Raw genomic sequence first — 8,268 nt, forward strand, 5'->3', positions numbered from 1 at the left:
ACTTGTGGCACGTTATAGTACGCAAGGTGGCCGCCACCATAAAAATGCCCATGAGCAAAATCCGGTCCACTGATCTGGTGGGCCACCCCCTTCCACACTTGTAATACCATCAAAATGCTCATGAGCAAAATCTGGTCTACTCATCTCGTGGGCCACCCCCTTCCACACGTGAAATGCCATGAAAATGCCCATGAGCAAAATCTGGCCTATTCATCTGGTGGGCCACCCTCTTCTACATTTGTAGCGTGTGAAATAAATAAAAATTAAGAAATGGGGCATTCCGAGAATTGAACTCGGGACCTCTCGCACCCTAAGCGAGAATCATACCACTAGACCAAATGCCCATGATGCTTACATTTTCGAAATATTAAATATATATAATATAATATGACATATAGGATTGTGCATGAATGTAAGATCTAATCCGTACATTAGTTGGGATCCAAATTGATTTGTATAGATGGCCGAAGAAAAATATAGAATTTTCACTTTTTTTAATATATATATAAATACACCTTAATTCCTGTTGATGATTGGTCCTTTTGTATCTTTACGTCATCTCTCAATGTCTGGCCTACCTGATTAGCAGACGAGACCCATTTGTTCCAAGTTATCTGCAGCTGATGCGTGGATTGGATAATCAACGGCAAGTGTGCGGTGGCCACATTTGCATGGGTGCATGTATTCACCGCGTGTGAGAATAGCAGACATCCAGACGCTTTTATATGTTTAGAAACTATTAGTTGGCACCACTCACTATATTGTGGTAACACGACTACCGTAGTCATTATAGATAAATAACAATCAGGACCATTCAGATCGTGGGACCCATCATAGATGGAGCATAGCGAAAACATCAGATTGGTTAGGTGACAATGGACCCCATTAGCAATCCAAATCAGCATACGGGTAAGATGGTCTGATTCTCAGTTGGCCCACAATTGGGACGTTACATATGGAAAGGGATGGGCTACTCCCCTGCCACTGGCCAATGGCTAGTGGTCGGTGATCTGTGGGCCCCACCATGATGTATTTGTTTCATCCATGCCGTCCACCCATTCTTTCAGATCATTTTATAATATGAGCCCAAAAATGAGGTTCATCCAAATCTCAAGTAGACTGCAAAGTGTTGATTGAATGTCCACCGTTAAAAACCTCTCGAGGGCCACAAAAGTTTTGGATCGAGCTGATATATATTTTTTCCATTCATTTAAGTCTATATGACCTAATCAACAGGTTATATGTCAAATAACTATTACATGTGGGCCCTAAGAGGTTTTTAATGGTGGACATTCAATCACTAGTGTTTTCCCATGGTGTGGTTCACTTGAGATTGAGATCTACCTTATTTTTTGTATCATGCCCTAAAATTATCTTTCAGAATGGATGGACGGCCTGGATAAAACGCATATATCATGTTGGGGTCCACATAGCACCGACCACTAGCCACCTGGCTGGTGGCGGCATCACTAGCCAAACCGCGTCCTTACATACTGACGTGCTTGTATGCCACGTCTGTTTTGGATGAATAACCATCCTTACCGACAGTAACAAACACACACTGTAGTAGCTCGGGAACCATCTGAAATCGTAGTTCCAAAGGTCGCACATGGGCCCACCGTCTTTGTGTATGGCATGAAGGATTGCCCACTTTCAAAGTCGATACTTTAAAATTCACACCGATCCAACCATCATGTGGACCACCTCTTGAATTTTGGATGGCCATCAACTGATTTCTGTGGTATAGATCGTCTAATAATTGAAAAGGCCTAAGTTTCAGAGTATTCTATCATCATGGTATGATTCAATTGATGTGCAGGTTGGATGGAACACGCACGATACGGTGGGCCTTGCATGCCACAGGTGAAGCACTTTGAGAACCAGCTTGTGAAGAACAGGCTTAGAGTTTTCTCTTTATTGTGTGGTACGGACCGTACAATCTCTACCAACCCATACCAAACCCTTCCAGCTTCATGATCTGCTACCGACCTACCACACCTGCCACTGCTCTCATTCTTTATACATGCTTATCTACTTTACTCACTCTTGCTCTCTCTTTATATATATAGCCCTTCCCTTCAAACTTCTACAACCAGATGGGATAGGGCAACCAGATGGGGATAGAGAGATTTTGTTCTTTTGCTTGTTAGCTGATTGAAGATATGCCGCTGTTGCTTGAAACTTGCAGCTCGTTGAAACAATGTTTTGTTTCTGTACTTACCCTCTTATAATTGCAATTATTTTATTTTATTTTATTTTTAAATATTTATAGCCTGAAAAACTAATTCTTAACTTATAAGGGAGCTTCACGTCAGGTGGGCTTAAAAAATCAAACATGTGCATTTGAGACCCACCTGATGGTTGCTTACTTTCCCACCCATGTGTCACATTTGTAGGACCATCGATCACCTATATTTTGCAAACCTTGGGTATACAAATGACACATTGACAGAAAAGATTGATATAGATCTTTTAGTATGTCTCATTTCAAAATTTTAAAGGGAATGATTTTGGCAGGGGAAGTGGGCCCATGAGCAAGAATCCTAATAGTTACTTTTAAAATGGTCAAATATTAACATATTCTTCCATTATTAATCTTCAAATGGTGGAAGATAATTTAAATAACTCTGTGCAACATGCATTAACATCTATGTTTTTATAATGCAGGATATTCAACAAATGTTAAATATTGGGAATGAGTGGTGTTGGAAAAAGGTACGATAATTTCATAATTACAATAAAATGATAATTCCATTGATATTAGTGCCATTATTTATGGCTACGCACAAAATAATTGGAACTAAATACTGCGGAATCTTATATTTTACTTCTTTATCTTCATTGTTTCTTCCATGCTCACTGTAGTACACGAATCATTTATGGTCGCATATGATCGATTCCATTAATCATCATTTGAAACTATTGTTGCCAAATATCATTCAGTAGGATTTGCAAAGTCTATAAATGCCTGACAGGTATTTGTTGAAAAGAAAAGGAAAAAAAAAAGAAAAAGGAGCAGAGGTGTGCAAAAGTGTATAACAAAGATACAGAGTGGTACTGTATGTAGTTTATGCCATTTCTGAATCTAGACATTTGAAGTTTCCCAAGAGCTTCCACTAAATAAGTTTTGCATTTATTAGATACAAAGTCACATGTTAAATTCTGTAATAGTATTATGTATGATATGCTTCTTCTTAGATTTTTGAAAATGGTTTCTAACGTACTAAATAACTCCCACGTCATCGAACTAATATATAGATTCAAGTTTTCTAACTGATGTCATTCTTTGTTAGATGCATTACTATTAGGTTGGTCATATACTAGTTATGCAGTGTAAAATCATGCTTCATAAGTCCTGCATGTAACATCCTATTAAAAATCAGTGTGTCTCTCTTCGTCTTCTTCTTTAAAAATAAATAAATAAATAAATAAATAAAATCTCACATGAATTGGGGGCAATAAAACTCTAATCCTTAGACAGGTTAGAGTTTTCTTGCTTCTAAAAGTGTGTTTTTATGTTTTTCGTATTTTAACGTGCTAAATATAATCGATAATTGATGTATTGTAGATCAAGTGGAATGGCACGAGGAGCAGCGTCGAAATTGAGTGATGAAGTACAATGGAGGTTCATGGAAGGAGTGGAAGAAACTGTTGAATAAAGAACAATACAACCGATATTCGACTGATGAGGAACAAATCACTCGCTGTCCTCATTTGGAGCCGACACAAAAATCTATGGGTGGTTGTGGTTCTGGGGCAACTGGGAAATCATTCGCAATTGGTTCTATATTTTGACCAATTCTCATTCCCTCATCTGCAGGAGCATTGTGAAGTTGGAAGGGATTTTGGTTTGGGAATGGATCGGGGTGAGGTGGGTTGTGAAATGGGATTTCATCGGCCATCCCCTGCAAAAGAAAAAAGAAAGTTGATCATCAGTTTAACTATGCAAAGAGAGTGGGATTAAAAAGAATAAGAGTGATTCTTTTTTTGTGACTTTTGAATACATATACATACCTGTAGATGTGCAAGATTTTGTATGTCTTGTATGACGTTAAAATCTATGGGTAGTTGTGGTTCTGAGGCAACCAGGAAATCATTTGCAATTGGTTCTATATTTTGACCAATTCTCATTCCTTCATCTGCCACCAGCGGACACTTCATTGAGTCATTTCATTAAACACTTGGTGAGCAACATCAAAGAATACCCATTGCTTTGTTATCTGTTTTGCATTTACTTCAATTACACAGATTCATTTCTGGAATTCCTGCTGAAACATCAGAGAATACCCATTTCTTCTTCTTTTTCTGTTCTTTTACTTATACTGCCTAACCGAGTCAATTTGAGTCAATCCGGGTTCGAGCTATATATCAAACCGAGTCGAGTCGAGCTGGGGCCAACTCGAACTGGGCTCGAACTCATTTTCAAGCTCTAAAAACCAGCTCGACTCGGATCGAACTCAGCTTCGAACCGAGCCGATTCAAGCTTTTTCGAGCCGAGTAGAGCGAGTTGACCGAGCTATCTCGGTTCGTGTACACCCCTACTCAGCAGAGTCAGCTTGGTTTGGCTAAAAGCCTGTGCCAGACCCAACTCACACTGCTGCATGTAAACAATGCTCTATAGGGCTCGATGCATCCATCATGGGTGCTCAGCAAGATGTGAAGAAGATCAAAGTTCCACTTAAAGTATCTTAGTTTCTTTCTTTTTTCACAGGCTGTGTTGCTCTAATTAATTCAGGCCACTTGCAATTTTGTATGTTATAATATTGCTTCCACATTGAGATATCGAAACCTATGTATTTCAGCTGTCTGGAATTTGTGCCTCAAGTCATCTTGCTAAGGTTAGATTCCAGATTCAGAACACCTAATTGGATCTGTCAAGATTGAGCTGACAACTACTTTCAATATTTTGGAAAGAGCCCATAGACTCCTAACAACTATTGCTTCAGAAGATTCATTGTCATTTCGTTTTCTTAATCTTGGAAATGGAACATTTCCGTTCAGGATGAATGGGAACTCCTAACAACCTTTTTTTTATTTCTTCTTTCTTCACAAAATTGTTAAGCCTTTTTCTTAGGCTGAAGTAATACTCTAGGATTTCAACACATTAAAAAGAAGGAATGAAAAATCTAGGACTTCTGGTCAATTTATGTGAGAGTTCTTTTCACCAATTGAGAATGAAACTCCGTCCTTGAGAAACTAACACAGATTGCTTTCCATTGTCATATGATAGGTATGAATCATATGAATTTTAGCTGAATGAATCATCCTAAGAATTTGGGGAATGTTCGGTCAATTGTAGATGGGTGCTTCTCTGTGTTATATTTCAGGAGCTTTTGCTTGTGGAAGTCGTAACTCCTTGGAGAAACTAAGATGCACATGAATATACAAGTGAAATGACTTGTTAAAAAACACTTTAAGGAAGCAGAAATGAGAAGAAATGAGTATTGTTAATGATGTTTCCTGGAAGGAGCATAAATGCAGTTCGACCTTTTTGTTGGAATTCATCATGTGCCAAAAATGATCAGCAATTGTTTTCTTTCTGAATGTGAACCTTTGGTGTTCTTAAAAAATGCGATGGGGAGGCTGTGTTTTAGGTTTGGAGATTTCTCATCATCCTTCTCTTGTTATCATGTCTGTCGTGCTCTTTTTTATTGTTACACACACACACACACACACACACACACACACACACAAATATATATATATATATATATATATATATATATATATATATATATATATATATATATATATATATATAATTTTCTTAATTTCATAAAGTAGAACACATTCGTATTCTGATCTGTTTTTATTTTACTTCCATTGGAATTGATCAGAACCATGCTATACTGCTTTATAGTGTTTTTCTTTTCTGACACTATTAGAGGTTGCTACTCATATGTATACCAAGATGGGATTTGCTGGGAATGTTGAGCCATGCTTCATAATACCAACTGTCGTGGCCGTCAACTGTCGCTCAAGCAATACATACAATCTCAGCTACCATGTTCATTATGGTCAAGTAATTTGTTTATCCTGGAGAGGATTGATATGCTACTTGCCCTTTCATTTAACTCTTTAGGGATCAGATGTTTCACATGCACTCTTAATTTTTGTTGCAATTCCATTGGTATGCTGAATATACCGGTAGGGACTGCTACTCGATTTGAGGTGGTGGTTAGCATCATTTAATTTTCACGGATGATTGCAATCATGTTACTTTCAAGTTGAACTCGGGGTGAGTGCAATCGCAATTTGAGGACCACTAACTCTACAAATGCATTTGAAACTCAAGAACATGACTTCAAAGTCCATTAAGTCAGCTCGAGGATGGCTGAAAACTCAACTCAACTTGAAAGTAAAAAACTCGATGATTAATAATTGTTTGAAAGGAATTATTATAACTGCCAAGTTCTCGATCCTTGTGGGAAGCTCCTTCAAAAATGAATTGCCTGAGGTTGTCTTTCAAAAAAAAAAAAAAAACAGGAAGAAGAAGAAGAAGAAGAAGAAGAAGAAGAAACTTCACAGTGAAAAATGCAATTTTAGTTTCCAAAGGCAGATTCTGTTATTCTTCAGTCAATTTTATCTTTATTCATACCATAGAAGTACAATTACACATCAACTATTTTGTCTTTCCATTATCCCTAACTTTCATTTGTTTTTCAAATGTATTGTTTCTCATTTGTCTTTCCATTATCTTTCTATTTGGGCTTTCATTATATATCTTGGGATCTTTCAGTGTGGAATTTTGCTTTTAAAAAGCTGTATGTACATTTCAGATTTGTTGCAATTGGTTAGATTTTAATCCTAGTTGCATCATCTATCTTGGGATCTTCCATTGTGGAATTTTCCACATGCACACATTTTTCTCATATAAATGCCTGTGATCCAAAATACTTTGAGGAGAACCTTAGGGGTATCTTTTTGTCACTTGAGATGGGTGTTGAATTGTTTAGGCCCCTTTGGGTGAACTAATTAACATGAGCAGAATTGATGCATTTCTATCAAAGTTTGCAGTGTCTATGCTTCAGGTCCTTCCAGAAACATATTGTGATTAGGTCCAGACTAATAGCAAGATTTTTAAGTTCAATTTAAGAAAGATCTGGATCTGCCCCACTCCTAATTAGCTCAGACATTCAAACATGCCTTTAAGGATACATCTCTATGTAAACTATCAGGAAAGAATGACAATCTCAGTTACTTTTAACCTTCGTAAGCATGTGTAAGACACCTGTATTCCCGTCCTCATATAGTTTCCATTGGCATTTAAATCAGGTACTTGAATTCTTGAACCAAGGTTGATAATCGTCTTGTCTGAGATGCATCAATCCTTCATGCACTGTTGTTGATCTAATGCTGGCATCTAGGGTCTTGTGCAATTGTTTATCGTGGAGCACTTGCATGTCATGTACATTAACTCCAATTTTCCTTTTTGCCTTCTAGCTCCACAATGTCGAGTTGAGAGGAACTGCTTGCTCTTGACAGGTTGCTCAATTTGAACAGAAATGGTAGGCTTGAAAGGTTCTCCTCTAGTGTTTGCAGGCCCAGAGTTGATGAAGCAAAAATGAAAAATTGATGGGGAAATTAAAGGACCTACTCGAGTGTACCAGAGACGGAGACGATCACCCACATCAGCATAACTTTCTTTGTGGATGGGAGACGAGTTCCAGATGGGGCCCGCCGGGCCATTTTAAAGACCCCACATGTATTGGACATGCATCAGGAAGACCCCACTTTTGGATGATGTATGTGAGTTGTTTAGGAGACTATTCTAGTCATAGAATTTCTATTTCGTGTCAATCCGACCGTTGGATTTTGCCCAATCAGGCCATTGGGCACCAGATCTTTTTAGATCTGAGCCCCTTGGACTCCGACCTTGCTTTCTTTATATTTTTTATTATTTTTATGAGTTATTTGATGGTTGAGATTGATAATATATATTTTAGTTTTCTTATTTTAGACGATGGGCCACTTAAGTGAATGGCATAGTTGTAATTATGCTGAATTTTAATTCCGAATTTTTTAATTATAAAACCACAAGGGAAGAGTGGAGTTCCAACTCCCTTCCAATTAAATTGTAGAAGGGTAGAAGCGTGTTTGGTGGTGGATTCCAAGGTACATCCTTCATCTTCTTCTTCTTCGAAAGGTATTCTCTTCATCTCTTGTTTTTTTTCTTTTCCCTTCCATTACAACCTTCTAAACCATAGATCTTCAATTTCTTATTTTTCCCAATTTCTAAAAAACTTAATTCCAAAATCGCAAATTCCC

General features: G+C 37.7%; 1 long non-coding RNA gene and 1 other non-coding gene across 5 annotated transcripts; one reads left to right on the plus strand and one right to left on the minus strand.

Moving 5' to 3' along the window:
- Positions 1-272: 272 nt before the first annotated feature.
- On the minus strand, positions 273-344 carry TRNAP-AGG (transfer RNA proline (anticodon AGG)). The gene has a single exon. It is a non-coding gene; the product is annotated as a tRNA-Pro (tRNA).
- Positions 345-2,153: 1,809 nt separating this feature from the next.
- LOC131256314 (uncharacterized) lies at positions 2,154-8,040 on the plus strand. Of its 4 annotated transcripts, none has more exons than XR_009176749.1 (4): positions 2,154-2,213; positions 2,668-2,715; positions 3,569-4,184; positions 7,276-8,040. It is a non-coding gene; the product is annotated as an uncharacterized LOC131256314 (long non-coding RNA). The 4 variants fall into 4 exon arrangements; XR_009176751.1 differs by having other exon boundaries at positions 2,154-2,202; XR_009176744.1 differs by lacking the exon at positions 2,154-2,213 and having other exon boundaries at positions 2,228-2,715; positions 3,569-4,683; positions 7,444-8,040.
- Positions 8,041-8,268: the final 228 nt, after the last annotated feature.

The sequence above is a fragment of the Magnolia sinica genome, chromosome 1 (genome assembly GCF_029962835.1).
Source record: "Magnolia sinica isolate HGM2019 chromosome 1, MsV1, whole genome shotgun sequence".
In the NCBI taxonomy this organism is placed as follows: Eukaryota; Viridiplantae; Streptophyta; class Magnoliopsida; order Magnoliales; family Magnoliaceae; genus Magnolia; species Magnolia sinica.